We start from the raw sequence: 15,484 nt of genomic DNA, 5'->3' as shown, positions 1-15,484 counted from the left end.
GGTCTCAGTCCCAGGACGAACTTGGACACAAATTGCCCTATGTCTTTTGGATCCATTACATCCAGACCGCTATACTGTTTAAACGCCTTCAGCAATCTCTCGTAATATTCGTGGACTGTCTCTTTGGGTTCCTGTCTAGTTCGGTCTATTCTGACCCAATCTATGTCTTGCATTGGCACTTTCTCTTTCAGCCAAGTCATCACTCTCTCGAATTTTGCCATCACAATCTCGGACGGCCCATTAGTCTTAGCATCTCTCTCCGGCTCCGTTGTGGGCCACTCAGCGCTAACCTTGCATGCTGTCCACAGATCTCCTGGTACTACAATGTCAAACAGCGTGTTCAGATCTATCCATAGGACCTTTGAGATTTTTACAAATCTCTCAACTTGCTTGTACCACTCCACTGGGTTTTCCCGCAATTTGGGGAAGGAGGTGGTAAAAGCAGCTAAATCTCCCCTACTCCAAGGGACATGCACATAGTTCCCATTTGCGACTTCACGCAAAGGGTATGCTCCTATTCCCTGCAGCCTTCCTGGTGTCGTACCAAGCGTGCTTCTCCTGACGGTCCCTTTCTTGGACCACCTCTCTTCCCACTTATCTAGTGCCCTCCATGTCCTTATTCCGGTGATCAGTTCCCTTATGTGCGTTTTCAGCCCGATCGTTCTCCTCTCATCTAGGTCTCGATCTGTGTAATGTAGCCTGTGGTTACCCTGTAATGCTTTGGTTCTTGACAGGTCCACCATATATTTGCCTGCTAATTCGACTAACTTCTCATGGATTGCTCTCGCCTTTCGAGTGATGTCCTTTGCCATATACAGTATTTCATCCTGCTCATACATTTCCATTCTCTCTAAAGGCAGGGTACCATCTACCATGTCATCCAGGTCTGACCTTAAGCTGGCGACATCGAGTCTCTTGGCTTTTATCTCAGCTCGCAATATGTCTTTCGAAGGGGGCTCACTGGTCTCCCTACCATCCCAACTCCGAGCTCTACGTTTGGGCTCGGGAGAGTTAATGAGTGCTCTCCCTTGCTCCCATCTCTCCAGGTCCCATGCTCGGCCATCCGATCTTGGAAGGTGATGGAACACGGGCCTGTTACCCCCACTCTTGCTCTGCCCACTCTCTCCTTCTTCTCTCCTTTCACCGTACGCCTCTCTGTTATTTTCCCTCTGGTCGCTACTCTCCCTTTGCCTAGTATCGCTCAGTATCCGATACGATCCTTCCTGGTTCCCCATATTCCCTGGGCTGCGCTCGTGTCCGTCATCACAGGGACTATGGTGCGACCTCTCACAACTCCCATTCAGTTCTCTGGTGCCGGGCACACAGTGGGTACACTTAAAGCTGTTTCTGTACTCTTGCGTTCTCCTCTCCCCTTCACTGAGTGTTGGGCGCGCCACCCCTCCACTCCCGGGGCCCCCGTTTTCCAGGTCCGTTCTATCTCCACTCCGGGCCCAATGGGTGACTCCCCTACTATCTCTCTCTCTCCAGTCCCACTCCGGGCTGCTCTCCCCAGCCCCGCAGTGAGTCCGAGCTCTGCTGTCCTGACTTTCCCTTTCAGCTTCCGCAGCTATGATGCTCTTGTGAGCCTCCACTGCCTCATCCCACTTCTTCATGTACTCATTTAGCTCTTGAAAGGATTTTCGTCCAGATCCCCTCATATCCACTGGCCATCTAGGGCCCCCAGGATCCCCTCCTGGATCCCCTGCTGTGTGCACCGGGGTGCTCCACTCTCTTGGTATCGGCATCTGACTTGGGAAATTGATCGTATCGTTCCTCCTTGCCGTCTCTGCTCTTTCTCCGTCCTTCCGTACCCGTTCTTCCCCTCTTGCTCTCTCTGGGTCATATATCGATATTATAGGACCTATGGTAACAGGTACCTGTAGTGCATCTGGTAATGCGTAGGATGTGGCGCACTCCGTTTCCGGCGCTCTTTGTACCACAAACCTCCCGACTACCTGTTGCACCTGACTAGGCTGGGACAGCTCTTTCTTTGCCTCAGGATCCCACTCTGAACTGGGAAGCGGTCCATGCTCTCCTGCATTGCCCCCCTTTTCTCTTTCACTATGCTCGACCTCTCCCCCTGCTCTATTATACGGGGGTGGCCTGTCTGTCAATAATCTGTTTATCAGGCTGTCCTCTGTTTCGCTCTCATCATCTTCTTCTAGGGGGCTTTTATTTCCGGGCACCTCTAACACTGGGTACAGTTTATTGACTTCCATGTTATGCACTCTCCATCTTTTAGCATCCGCATCCCATCTGGCATCCTGCACTGCCCTTACCGATCGTTTCACCCTTTCTTGTCGTCTGTTCATATTCTTTACATGCGCTGCCCTAATCCATGCATCAAGGGCTTCAAACTGGGTCGGTCTAGGCAAGGGTCTCATTGAGGTCATGACTGATTTTAATCGATGTAACACCTCTAATCTGAACGTCCCGTACTTCGGGAACGTCAGTTCCTCATTTCCTTCCGTAATCTTACTCCACTCTGTTATCCAAAGGATCGTATGCAGCCCAACATTCACTGCCATGTAACGAGCCGGCGTACCCTCCGGCGGGGCTTCTTCCCCTTCATCCGATCCCCGCTTCTCTTTTTTAAACGCCGCTCTCAGCCATTTAAAACACTTCATAATTATACGCACAATATCCAGCCTCGCTACTCTGTTTACTTCCTGATGACAATCCACCAATCCTAGCGCGGCTTTGCTAACTTGGCCTATCGCAGCGCGGTCTTTCTCCGGTCGGCCAATCCCAGCTCGACACTTTCTGACGTCTTTGCTAGCTGGCCTATCACAGCGCGGTCTTTCTCCGGTCGGCCAATCACAGCGCGACACTTCCTGACGTCACTTTTCTCCGCTTCGCAGCAGCACCCCTCCTTTCTCAACTCGTCTCCCGGTCATGCATGCGTCCCATTCATACACCGAAAAATGACTACTTCCGACCAAGCGGTCACTTCCCTCGACTGTACGTCCACAGTCTATATGTAATTGTCAACACAACTGACGAAATGTCTATCGTCTCTCTGATAGGTTGCTTACACACACAGTAACCTCCGACCAGCGTCCGTTACTCACGCACTCACTCTTACGTTCCCCCTATCTCGGTCTTTCGGGTGATCAATGGTACCTCATGACCCCCTTCACACTAGTTGACAATTACTCTGGGTGTCCGATACACCCGAACCACTTAAGCTCTCCTTGAACTTAAGATTTCCACCGGTTGCGCGCGCTCACAACCTGTTCCACAGTCACTCTACAGACATTCAACTCCGCCAGACATTACAACATAGATACAATACAAAAACACCGCAATCTAACACGCATGACCCTTTATACTCACTCTCGACCGATACTGCTGCTTTTTCTGTCTCACGTCATCCGGATCTTCTTCGGCGGGCGGTTCTTCCGATCATCGATCTCTAAGGGCCTTGGGGTAAGCTAACCTGGCCTAGGTCACCGTCCTCAAGAAGGCAACCATCCTCTATAGCTACCAACTGGAAGGGCGAGATTTTGATCGATACCTTATCACTATTGATCTAAACCCCGATCTGGTCGACTGAACCTTTGTTGCCTGTCATTGAGGGAAGAAAGTGCATCTCTTACCAAGTTAGTTCACCCAATAAAGGACTCCGCTCCAAAAGATCACAAACTACTTCTAGCTTTCAAAAGTTTATTGTAAGGTTAGGATAAGCTGCAAATACAGGCATCTCAGAATGAGATTCACGAGATACACAGGTCCAACTACATACATGTGCTCTCTGAAAGCCCTCAGACGAGCAACGGAAATTACCAGCACAAGTTCTAAGAATAATAAAGCTATCAGCATTGACGCATATTGAGATCTCTCCTTCATTTAAGTTGGAGGAAAAACACACAGGTTAGGCTGTCCCTACCCTGCTCTAGATGGTATCCCTACTTAACCAAGTCTCAACCTAACAAAAGGTGTCAGCAGTGAATGACCCCCAAGGGAAGTCACTCACTCTTAGTCTCTTGGTGAAAACCTATAGTTCTCCAGTCATGACCCCTCTCTGCCTACCCATCCGCTCTCTAAAGGGTCCTCAGGCATCTGCTCTAACTCCACCCAGGGGTGCTGTCCCTAATACAAAACAGTCAACAACATTTGAGACGCCCCTCGTGAGACGCCCCTCACGTGGTGTAGCTTCTGGCTTTTTCCATGCTGCTTTGTATTGGGCCTCATACGTTGGAGTTGACCTTGCTTCTCAGACTCTTCTCCGGCCCGCTGATACCCCTTAAAACATTCCGGAACCCTCCTCCATGTCTGGGCCGTCTTCTGAACAGACCTCTATTCATATTATTTATAATTGGATCCCCCCTTTTCTCTTGCAGACAGACATCTGCAGCCAAGATCCCAACTCTCATAGACTTCCAAAAAGTTTCGCAACATTTCTCGGCCCAGACCAGTACGTGTAAATCAATGTTAAAACATTTCAGGCCTACAGCATTTCTCATAATAATTATAGCATTCAACTTCTTCATTAATTAAAGCATGTTAATACTCTTATTCTATTATTCAGTAAACACATCTATACATCATGGCCCATTAATGCAATGACCAAAACATTAGTGCAATCTATGTCGTGAAAAGAAACACCTTCCCCTTCCCTTCTAGCTCTGGCCCTGAGGCCTACCACATTCTGCGTTTAACCACATGCCATCTTACATTTTAGCAGCTACACGACATGGATTCAGGAATAATCACATCTAATAAAATCATATAGTGTCACACATTTCTGTATTAGTTCCACTTCTACTTAAATCTCTACATTAGCTATACATTCAGAATATAATTGCAGATACTACTAGCACTCATGGCATTTCTCCTCATGATTTGTGCTTACTACGGGTAAGTGTGATGCACTCATACATTTAGGTCAGTTTGCGCTCTCTCATACCTCACCTATTGTACCTATCCTGTAATTGTAATGAATACCTATATGTGTCCTTCAGCTGACTGCACCCTAAGCTTTACCCACTGCAATGAACTTGGTTTTATTGGTGCCAACAGTGACTGCATTTCAAGATGCTATTATGTGTTTTTGTGTTCAGAGCAATGAAGCCTCCCTGGTATTAGATTAGACTTCTTGAAACATGATTAAAAACCTCGAAAGATGATCTTTTCCTCTTAGTAGTTGCACAATACTTTTTAAGGACCTATGCTTTATGTTGTTTCTTGATGTATAGAAGTGAATGTTCTATAATGACTTTTTTCACCTGGATGTTTCCCTATAGCAGAATTTTAGCGCATCACTGGCTTGCCTCCTTTCTGGAAGACAGAAGACTGGAGGTCTGGATGCCCCTTCTCTTTAGGGTCTCGTGAGCTGGCAGTGGGCGTTCCTTGGGGCTCGGCCTGAGACCGACTCTATTTGACGTGTATCTAACACCACCTGCCCAGCTAGCAGAAGCCCTGGGGGCAAAAGTGATATCATATGCTGATGACACTCAGCTGCTGTTATCTTGCGGCAAGGGAGAACAAAATCTTGGGCAAATACATTAAAGCCTGCCTTGCAGCGGTATTCTACTGATTGGCCATCCACCAATTGAAATATCACACAGACAAAAACGAAATTCTACACTTCGGTTATAATCCCCAGAAACATGGCAGACTTTTTGGCCTGAAAATGCCTTCCACACCCGGCCCACAGGAGGGAACTGCTAAGAATTTTGGTGTCAAAATCGATAACTGTAACTTCCAACCACAAATCGAATCTGTGGTAGGCACATGTTTTGGATTACTGCACTCACTGAAAAAGTTCTTGATAGTTTCTTTTATTCTCGGCAAGTAAAATGGTCATCCAGGCACTGATCACCTTCGGACTGGACTATGGAAACGCCCTCTATCTAGGACTTGCCGAATACCTGATCAACAAACTTCGGGTAGTCCTGGATACGGCAGCTTGCAATCTTCTGAACTTACCTTCAAGAACACATATGTCCCCGCATCTACGCACCCTCCACTGGCTCCTAGTTTGGAAAATAATCTTGTTCAAAGCACTAGTTTTGGTCCACAAGTCACTATACCAAACGAGTGTGAGCTACCTCAAGACAAGACTCAGCTTCTGTGTCGCGTCAAAAAGTCTGCAGTCTGCCAAGAGTCTTTAGGCTAGGATTCCTACCATTTGGCACTCTAATAGTGGGGAACGTTCCATTTCCTATCTAGGGCCAATGGCATGGAATAAGCTTCCCCCGGGATACGCTCAGTGGACACTATTTTAATGTTAAAAAAGCTGAAAACCTGGCTTTTCATGCATAAATAGATAGAACTTTCACACCCTACAATGTGACCTTTGAACAAGGTGTTCGGCATTCCGTCCATCAATTGTGTGTCTTTTGCTTTCTCGCCCTATGTGCGCCAGGTATGCCCAGACATGGGTCCAGGGCTCACTGTGCCACAGGAATCAAGCTATCCTGGCTGAAGAGGGGTGAAACCCGGAAACCGGTCCTAGGATGCTTGTTTCTGGTCCAGGGAGGACCTGGCTTAGCAATTTGGGCTGGACTGTTCCCATGAGGCACAGGGTCAAGACTAATTTGCATATGGCCAGGTCTAAACTGTAAACATAGCTTTTGAGTACTAGTCACTATAAGGACATGTTAATATTAAATGTGTACATATCCTACTTTTAAGGACCATGCTTCTTGCATTGTGGCCTACATGTGCTAGTTAGGAGTGAGTTAATAATATTTAAAGGGAAAATTTTGCCTGTCAGTGGGGGTTATTTTGACAGGTTACTGTGCCTGTTGTGCACTGTTACACTCAGGCTACAGTGGTAGGGCTGTAGCCATGTTCACACTGCCAGTACAGTGGATGGCACAATAGGTGCTGCTTCTCTCTAGTAGCATTTAAATTACATACCATGGGTAAATTATGTACCATATACTATTCTTATGAGCAAGTTAAATATACCAATTAGAAGTATGCCAGTACAACTATGTTTACAGGGAGAGCACAGACACGTTACTACTGTTTAGCAGCGAGAAAGAGCACAGAATTCTGAAGGCAGCAAAAATATAGGGTCCAACAAATGACAAAAAGTCTGTGCTGACCACAATGAAAAGGCAGATTTCCTACAGCGACTTTTCAATTTTTTTTATTTTCCTTCTGTAATGGTTTTCATTACTTACAACACATCCACTACATCAAGTATGATTTCTGTTGAAGGTGGGAAAAGATTACAGCACAATAGATCTCACAATTGGGTGGAAGAGGGTTAGGTTATTAATATATGGATAGATATGAGGAATTGGGGAACATTTGAGAAAAACACAGATTCGGCATTCAGCCACACCGTGGTGCACATGTGTTTCATAAGGAAGATGACAATTAAGCCAGTACAATTTAAATAATCTTTGGCAACCTGCTTAATGCTCCCAAATTAGTAAACTAGGCTGCAGTTTTAACTAGGGGGGACAGACAATCACATATCAAAACTATTTATAAAAATTGAAATTGATGCTGCCTAAAAAACGTTGCAGGTGCATTCTGGCATTGACTGTTTTGGAAGAAGGGCTGAATTACAGAGCAAAAGCCAACATGCAACCTTCGATCTGCCTCACTCTCTCTGGCAGCATTACACGCATTCGCAGAAGCAGGGCAGGATGCAACTCATTCACCTACTAACAGCAAAGACCTGGAACACCCTCCCCCAGGACATCAAAATAGCCATCTCACAACATTCGGCAAGAAACGGAAGGCCTGATGTTCCGGACCTTCCACATCTACTCAGCACCTAGAGACCCTCACAGGAGATTAGTCCGCACTCTACAAATTTTTTTACAATTCTTTTTTTTTTTACAAACATTATTGAGCTTCCTTGCAGAACAGACCTGTTGAATGAGAAGAAAGAAAAGGACGGTATTTGAAAGTTGAAGTAATAAGGATGCACAACGTGTTAGATTGAGGCAAATATATTGACACAAGTACCATTAAGTAAAGATCGTTTCAATAACACTCTCGGATAATTCGTTCAATGTATCCTAAATGATCGCTCACTCAAACATTCAAGAAACCAACCTTAACTTTGCATGCTATGTCCGTCCCAGTAATCATTTAGAATTTGCCAATCTTGCCACTATTCATCAATATTCTAAATAAATCACCTCTTGCCTGTATATAGGGGGTATGCCTCTTGGAATATTGTCCCATGGAAGAAGATAGAGATGGGTCCAGGAAGGAGATCTCCAGCTTTAGAATAATATGTGGTGATGCAACAGTAGCACACCAGCTGATTGATACCCCGGCGACTTTGGGCCATGGGACGCTTTTGAATCTCAACTGGCGAGCCAAGCTTGGCTCCAGTTTTAGGTCAGTAGATAGAGCACAACTTAAATTGACCTGGACAACACACATAAGCACTCCATCTAACACATCATTTTCATCACAGGTTGCATTATACAGTCCTGATGAAAACTCGCATCTAAGGCTTGAATTCCTGATTGCATAGTCGAAACGTCGACGCTCCCTAATTGATCAAGACCTGTACCTACATCGTTCTATTGTCCCTTCCTTGTATATTGCATTGAATGCACATTGAAATTTACAGAATTACATGTAAATCATTGATGGACAAGCTTGAAGGAACTGTTCTCCATTACCAGCATTTGTAAATAACTAATTGAATACTTTTTACTCTGTGATTCACCCTTTCACTACCCAACTCCACCACTTTCCTATTCCTTCTCCCTCTTCTCTTGCGCGCAACTTATGTTTATTGTCAAAAATATGCCACATTTGCTCTAAAAACAAATCGTATTAAGTACAAAAAATAGGTTTATGGCTTGTTTTGATGTGTGGTCTAGTAAATTCATATGGATGCATAAATAGTGTTATTGTGCATGCAGAAATTCTGTTGTAGGTTATTGATTAACCATGTTGTAATGGGATATACAACGCAAGTTCGCAAACAATTTCCAAATTGTTGGTCACAGACCATTGTTTTCATTCCCGCATTGCGCCCAGGTCCGTCTTGACTTTAAGGGCTACCCCATTCTCTATAATGTCCTTCGTACTAATTCTTTTCATTTAAAAGAGACCTACCTGTTAAACAAGCAGACGCAAATACATTGATTCTTAAAAATCAAAGTTAAACTGAGATGTCTCAGAAGAACCAGGAGATGCTGATGTGTAATCAAGGAACGGCCAATCAAGTAACACTCCGTGAGACAGGTAGACGCGTGCTCGCAGAATGATCACCTAAACACTAAAACACCAATTTTGCCTAAGCCCCTTCCATCCCATTTGCTACATTCATAAATGTTGCCATTATTTTCCAAAACAGTGTGATATCTCTCCATGCATCTCTTTTTTTTCCAAGGCATGGGAGACATAATTTGTTTCTGCAAACGGAAGCGTTCATAGCAGACTTAGAAACCGTTGTGTATTGCAAAGTCTGTGGTTGACCCTAGGATTTAACTACTTGACTGCACTGGTCCATGTAGTTTTATTTTCTTTCTTTGGCACACCAAATATGAACATATAAACATGTTTCTCATTTTTTTTACCACGGCCATTTCTTTTCTGTTACTAGGGTATTTGTTTGTATTTTTTTCCCAAAATGTAGAGTTCATATTTATTGACAATGTTACTTGCCAAGCTGGAGATGCCCAAGAAATCACCTTCATCCACCATTGTGTCTTCTGAGCCTGATCATTTTCGGGGATGAAATAATTGGTCGTCAATCTCTCCACGTTTCAAGGTGAGAGACTGGCTCTTATGACCTTGGTAATTACAGCTGCTGCTATATGTGTACAGTGCCTACAGGAAATGCCGGATATTTTATTGCCAGTCTGCTGATTTCTGGCCTTTTCAGTAGAGCAATGACAATGAATCCATGTAGAATTCTGTTTGGTCATCCAAGTAGTCTTGTAACATCTTCTCTCCTGCCACAGTTGTTGACATTTGCGGTTTATATGTTTCTAGCACGTGTACTTTATTTACATCCCTGAATGCTGAAAACAAAAAGTAACTAGCCTTTGTTTGTACCATGGATCTAGTATTGTGGCACAGATGTAGTCTTCATGTGACTTGATCTCTTTTTGTAGCCTGAGATTTCTACCCAAATGAAGGATTACGCGATTGACTAAAGCAGCTGCTTCTTTACTGACATTGGTGTATGATTCTTCAACCAAATGCAAATCAGCCTGTAGGAAGTGGAACATTAGGATGGCTTGGCTCATGGTGAAATCCCCTGTGCTGACTTACCATGTGAAAATGTCAAAAGGCCCCAGCATTTGGATCAGGCCCTCTATTAGCCCCCTTTTGTCAACCTTTGTTTTCATGACTTTCGCAAGTGCATTCACTCCCTTTTGTAGCACATAATCATTTTAACAGGTGTTGCAAGATGTAGAAAGTGGACGTAGGGACCTCATACATGAGGGCCTTAATGGGGACTGTACTGGCATTCTGAATGACCCTTAATTGTTTCTTGGATTAGAAGAAATGGATGAAATATGTGCAAATACTGTGACCAGTGACCAGTATGTTGTGGATGGCTACTTTTATGAGAATGTACTGCGCATTGGTTGATGCAGTGAGCATAACTCTCTGACATATCCTCCATCTGCTATTGCTTTGACAATATTACTGCTGTGGTCAATGGCAACACGTCCAATGTCTAGACCTCTGGGTTGAAGCCATTTTTAAGACCTTCATATTGAGTTGTTTTAGGGTGCGGGCAGTTTTGTTTGCATTCCCCATCATTGACCATGGAGAACAGTGCAACTGCTGCTTGTCAATGAATGCATCGAACAGCATCTGCAAAGGTGACTCTGTGGCTAGCATTTGTCAACCCTCCCCCCTTGAATGGAACCCTGTCAGTACTGTTACACATCTAATAATAAGTAGCTTGACAACCAGTCTACATTTCTGAAGTGAGATGAACTACGCAGGACTCTCTTTCATTACATCCGCAACCAATTCCAGCACTTGATGCTGAAGCCATGGTACAGCTGCAGTTGACGTCTGACTTGGAACCTTCCATTTTGGACAAAGAATTTTCACAAATTCCAGCAACCCCTGTCCTTACATTGAAGAAAAAGGAAGGAGGTCAACCACTGACATTTTGCCTAGCATTATATATATGAACCGACTGATGAATTTGGTAGCACTATGCACCCACCTCAAATGACCTCTATGGTGTTGCGCTGCTTAGATGCTTTGGGGGACCTCCTATTTTTTGTGCCAAACTTGTGTTGCTGTCTGAATGAGTACACTCTACGAGCGAACAAGGCTGATTTCATGACAACAACGACATCATCAACACCTCCTTCTTTCTGTTCAGTTTCATCTCCCTGAGTAACAGCCATCTTTTTTAGGTGCTAATCTCACAAAATTGGATGTTGGTTTTTCATAGGACACAATCGGCCCCTAGTACCGTAATGTCCACCTTGCTTCCAATGTCACACTGACCTGTCACAAACTGTGCAGTCTTCAACATGGTGTTCATGCGTCCTAAATGTAAAGAACCATGGTTCTCCGAGAAATTAAGAACTCAGAAACAAGTCTATAGAAGGATAGAGAGGCAGTGGAGAGCAAATTACGACCCTACGAATACGCACAGTCACTGACGGTTTACAAGGAACTGATAATAGAAGAAAAAAGTAAATACTTTTCAACAAAAATCCTACATGCAAAAAAGCTCTAGCAAAGAGCTCTTTGCTACGGGTAAAAGCCTAACTAAACTTCCTGAGCCACCAAGGATGGAAAGCAAATTCTGTAACGGACTGGCTCAGTTTTTTAAAACCAAAGTATAGACTGTGTATAAATCCTTTACTGACTGTGATGAAACAACACCTGGGAATCGCCTAGCAGTCATAGCTCCTTTCCCACCCCATCTGCTTACGTCCTTTCCTCCCCCTCCTTCCATAGAAAAGATAATCCAGATGGTCAAAACATCCAAATCAGGGGCTCCTTCTGACCCATGTCCTCCTAAAATACTGCACCTGGTACCTGAGGTTCTCAGTGAATAACTAATCATGTTATATAAGGAGATAATTTATTCAGGTATTTTCCCTGATGCTTCCGCTCCTAAACAAAACCAATCTTGATCCAGCAGCTGCAGGCCTATCGCCAGAATACCCTTCCTGGCGAAGGAACTAGAAAAACATTAAATACACAGCTTACGGCAATTATCTCTGCCATGGACCTTCTAGATTCAGCACAATACGGGTTCCGAGAGGGGCACAGCACTGAGACAGCCCTGGTCATGGATGCAGAAGAATTAAGAGTTATACTACACGCTGGGGGTAAGGACACCCTGATCTTCTTAGATCTATTGGCGGCCTTGGACACAGTGAGCCATGAAATAATAGCCAACAGGCTATCTGATCTGGGAATTAGAGGCTCAGCCCTTAAGTTGCTGACTTCACTTCTCTCCAACGGGGTTCAATCAGTAGAGTCTGGAGTATTCGCGTCCAAGCAATTTAAACTCCCCTGCGGGGTGCACAGGGTTCGTCCCTGAGTCCTATGCTCTTTAATCTCTACGTGTCTCTATGAGCCTCAATCATCAGATGACACAGCTTCTCAATGGTATCATATGCGATTTCAGTTTCAAGCAATGTCAAAGAAACAGCAGATCGTTCTAACATGCCACAGCTAAACCAGTGGATGAGGTCTAACTGCCTAAAACTTAACGGCAGTAAAACCGGAAAAACTAAAACATGTTCAAAGTTTGACGGACAGCACCGTAATTTTGACTTCGGCACGGCAGTTCCTGGTAATGTTAAGGGCTGACCACTGGGGTGGTGGATACTGTAAATTTGGCAGGCGGAGAACCCTCGATAAGGCGGGTGTAAAGTTCTCCGCCATACCGATGGACTTACCTTTGCCCTCCAAAATCTAATTCAGTCCCATATTCTTTATCATAAGTTGGTACTAGGCTTCTAAAGTTTTTCTGCCTAATTTGGCTTTGGTAGATCTCGGTCTGACAATTATCTAAAAACTACCTATCACCTCCTCCTGCTTCCACCCGCATTGCATGCTCCGCAGAATCTTCAGATGGATTCCAACAAACACCTGAAAGAACATCACCCAAGCCCCCATCACCAACCGCCTCGACTACGGCCGCGCCCTCTATGCCGCCATCTCCACCCAGCTCCTCCGAAGACTCCAGACCATACAGAACTCTGCAGCCAGACTCATCCTGGACCTCCCCAAACGAACACACATCGCCCCCCACCTGAGAGACCTCCATTGGCTCCCCTTCCAGAAAAGATGCCAGTTCTAGATCCTCATTCACGCTTACAAAGCCCTGCATGACCTATGTCCTGCCTACCTCAACCATCGACTGAACTTCCACCAACTCGCTAGACGCTCGCCTTCATCTGTTGCAGCTGGAGCGGCGGCCGCTCTTTCTCCCACATCGCTGCCAAGACCTGGAATAACCTTCCCCTTCACATTTGACACCCCCTCGCTGGCAGACTTCAGAAAGAGACTCAAGACCTGGCTCTTCGACAGAGACCCCAGTCGGTCACAGTGTTGTACTTTACAAATGCTGATTGATTTTTTTTTTTTTTTTTTTAGTAAGACGTTTATTAGTATTCAAAAGTGCAGTACATATAGCCACTGATTGATTGATTGATTGACCTACAATCATCATGTACATCATGTGCTGGGTTATTGGTTTACTATTAATATTAACACCAATAGAGGTGCCACAAACAGATGAGCGATGACTACTGTCAGCCAGAACTAGGCGTCTTTCGAAGTCCTATTTTCTGAGAAAGTATGTGCATATCTATTCAGTATTCCTGAAAGGTCATATCAGAAAGTTAATCACTGAGGATTGCAGCTCTGCTGCATGTCCTTACCTGTCTGTGAGCCCTTAAAACTCTAAAACTTCCAATGCTCCCATACTCTGATGCAAACAAGAGTAGTATATAGAAGTACAAACATTCACACTCACTAGCACCTCCCATTCAATCAGTCCCTCCTGCTGGCTCCTTCTGCCAGCATTGAGAGGTACCTCTTTAGTTTAGACTTCTTAAAGAGGGATCCTGTTGGTTCACCTGGGATCATTAGATCACAGGGTGCACCTCTCACCTTACACCACTATATTAACGTAAGAGAGGGCTTGAACTGATTCCTAATCATAACTCGGCAGCTTGAGACCTCGCCAATCATGACATGAGAGAAGACCCAGGTAGTTGTGTAAAAAGGAAACCCTACCCTCTAACCACTGTAAATAAACTTTCTCCAGGAGAAAAGAGCGTGCAACTCCATCCAGACACCTGCTCAATCCCAAAACCTCTGCCCAGCGGCCTCACACACGGTTTACAGGCAGCTCCAGGCGAAACATTTCGTGATGACACCCCAAATGTTCAGGGATGTAGCTTCGGGGGGTGTTTGCGTTTTGACATCTCCTAAATAAATGCATACTGGGCTTGAGAGTTGGATCTTGGGCCCCGAGTCGGGTCTTCTATGCCTTTATTGGTTTTTCTCCACATCCTAATTTGACTAAAATATTATTATGTTACAAAAGGAACTTAGACAGAGGCCCAACTAATGCAAATAGGTATTGAACCTGTTACTCATGGGAACAGTGTACCCCAAACCTTGGTTATTCCTCCACCCTTCAGCATACTGTTTTTTTAGGTGGGAAATGTGCAATTAACATCCCCTGAATCTCACTGACTAACCTACGCCCCTGCAGATGCTGTCCAGGTCCTGGCTTCACACAATAGTCACACACTCACAATATGAACACTCAAAATATACAAATTAAGCACATGGTCCAAATGTATAATTCTACTTGCACGAAGCCGCTCCAAGACACAGATAATACTGACTGTACACCTACTAGGCACTATAGGAGGCATCAAGGTAAATGACCACATAAGTACTATTTAGTTATTGTCAGCTAGATTCATGAAAGGAAATCCGGCTCGCAAAGGGCCAGATTCTGAGAATGTGTCCCTTTGCGAGCGCAATTTTTTGCATTTGGGATTCATCATCCCAAATGCAAAAATCGCTAATTGCGAAATCGCATATTTGCGAGGAATTGCATTTAAGGAATCTCTATTTGAGATTCCTTAAATGCAATTCATTAACCAGTTTTTATTTGCGAATTCGCTATTTCTGTGCGCTATTTACCACGAAGTCTGACTTCGTGGTAAATAGCGAAAACTTAGAAAAATGCACGTTAGTGCATTTTTCTAAGTGGTATGTTACACACACACATGTCCTTTGGACATGTTTGTGCGCAACATCAGGCTACATTTACATTTCAGGGGTGCTACAGGGTGTCCTTTGGACACCCCTGGCACCCTTGAAATTGCATCCTTATTTAATTTGCTAATCTCAAATAAGGAAGCTGTAGAAATCGCAATTAAAATTCCATTAGGCTAACTTTAGTCCAGCATTACTTGAGTCAAGAGCAGGTCTCCAATATGAGTGGAGGAGCACTTGAGAGCATCATTGCAGGGCAGATCTGTGGGCATTCTGCCCTGAGAAGCCCAGCGTGGCCATCATTCCTAAA

General features: G+C 44.7%; 1 protein-coding gene across 4 annotated transcripts in view; it reads right to left on the bottom strand.

Moving 5' to 3' along the window:
• Positions 1-7,121: 7,121 nt before the first annotated feature.
• LOC144824416 (uncharacterized) overlaps positions 7,122-15,484 on the bottom strand; it is a 552,506-nt gene continuing 544,143 nt past the window's right edge. For all 4 annotated transcript variants that reach the window (XR_013608938.1, XR_013608939.1, XR_013608937.1 and 1 more), the window contains one exon: positions 7,122-7,838. The gene's annotated coding sequence lies outside the window, so the exon portion shown is untranslated. The remainder of the gene's footprint in view (positions 7,839-15,484) is intronic.

The sequence above is a fragment of the Lissotriton helveticus genome, chromosome 3_1, assembly GCF_964261635.1.
Source record: "Lissotriton helveticus chromosome 3_1, aLisHel1.1, whole genome shotgun sequence".
Lineage (NCBI taxonomy): Eukaryota > Metazoa > Chordata > Amphibia > Caudata > Salamandridae > Lissotriton > Lissotriton helveticus.
Note: the sequence above shows the minus strand (reverse complement) of the source record. Positions and strands in the feature narration are given on the sequence as shown.